The sequence below is a fragment of the Orycteropus afer genome, unplaced genomic scaffold (assembly GCF_000298275.1).
Source record: "Orycteropus afer afer isolate SDZICR_OR568_19922 unplaced genomic scaffold, OryAfe1.0 scaffold00013, whole genome shotgun sequence".
Lineage (NCBI taxonomy): Eukaryota > Metazoa > Chordata > Mammalia > Tubulidentata > Orycteropodidae > Orycteropus > Orycteropus afer.
In genome coordinates, this window is record NW_006921600.1 from 13,342,133 (window position 1) to 13,342,610 (window position 478).

Consider the following 478-nt stretch of genomic DNA (forward strand, 5'->3'; position numbering starts at 1 on the left):
TAGAAAGTAGGGAGCGATTTAGGGATCAGGAAAGAGAGAAAACCAAAAGACCTTGCCTACCATGTTTATTATTCTACACAGTGGATAGCTGTGCTTACAGAGACTGCTTCTTTCATTCCCCACTGCACAGGAATTCAGTTGTATACAAAATTGAAACAACTCAGGAGTTGAGGGAGTCTAGAGATGATGGGTCCATATCTTGGTGCATTGCCATAGAATTCAAACAATTGTTCAGCTGCTAGCTTGTAATTTTTGGGGATAGAAAACAAGGCTTTCTCTTGAAGTTGAACCAAAATTTTTTTTTATGTTCCTTAGGCTTTGTAGTGTGTGAGGGAGTATATGGATACTAGGAAGTTCAAAATTTGATCTCTACCAGTTCCCCCAGCCACTCCTCGGAAGGAAGGTTGGGCAATCCTACTTCCGTAGCGATACTGCCTCGGAAACCCAAGGAAGGGTCGCTATGAGTCGGGGCTGACTC